We start from the raw sequence: 690 nt of genomic DNA, 5'->3' as shown, positions 1-690 counted from the left end.
TTGTAAATGTAAATGCTACTGTTTGTTTGCAGTCAAATAAATCTGTAGATGCCCTAGTTAACACGATACTTATGTAGCAGTTCCAATCAGTACAATGAAGTACATCTTGCTTTCTGCTGGACAGGACCTTCTGTCTATGCCCTTAAGGAAAAAGCTCTACCGCTTTCTGAAGAAGTTTGCCTCGCCGGTCTGGATGTGGTGCGCAGTCGTGCCGACAAAAACCTGATCACTCACACATACAGGAGAGGCCTGGTAGAGGTGCCGAAATAGCTCAGTTGGGAGAGCGTTAGACTGAAGATCTAAAGGTCCCTGGTTCAATCCCGGGTTTCGGCAGCTGGAGGCAGTGTAGTCAACCTGCGCAGTTCTGCAACTTATGCCTCAGACTTGAAAACAGCAAAACGTGGAAATGGTGCAGGATAAAGGTCTGAAAGCCCCCTGGTCTGAGACGAGAGCAAAAAAACTAGGATGCTACAGAACTCTTAGGTTCTCGTTGAATGCTTAGCCTGCACCCTTCAGTTTACGTGACCGCATGCCTCAATACCTGCCTACAAATCATTGAAAGGTAGCCTCCTAGCCCGCACGCCATTAGAAAACCCCTGCTTTTGACAAGGCTCCTTGGAAGCGTTGCCCCCTGACGAGGTGGCCGAGAGGTTAAGGCGATGGACTGCTAATCCTTTGTGCTTTGCATGC

At 48.6% G+C, this 690-nt stretch overlaps 1 non-coding gene across 1 annotated transcript; it reads left to right on the top strand.

Annotated features, from left to right (window-relative positions):
- Positions 1 to 260: 260 nt before the first annotated feature.
- On the top strand, positions 261 to 333 carry trnaf-gaa (transfer RNA phenylalanine (anticodon GAA)). The gene has a single exon. It is a non-coding gene; the product is annotated as a tRNA-Phe (tRNA).
- The last annotated feature ends 357 nt before the right edge of the window (positions 334 to 690 follow it).

Source organism: Hemibagrus wyckioides, unplaced genomic scaffold, assembly GCF_019097595.1.
Source record: "Hemibagrus wyckioides isolate EC202008001 unplaced genomic scaffold, SWU_Hwy_1.0 Contig14, whole genome shotgun sequence".
NCBI classification, from domain to species: domain Eukaryota; kingdom Metazoa; phylum Chordata; class Actinopteri; order Siluriformes; family Bagridae; genus Hemibagrus; species Hemibagrus wyckioides.
The sequence above is the reverse complement of the archived record's forward strand: the minus strand, read 5'-3'. Positions and strand labels throughout refer to the sequence as shown.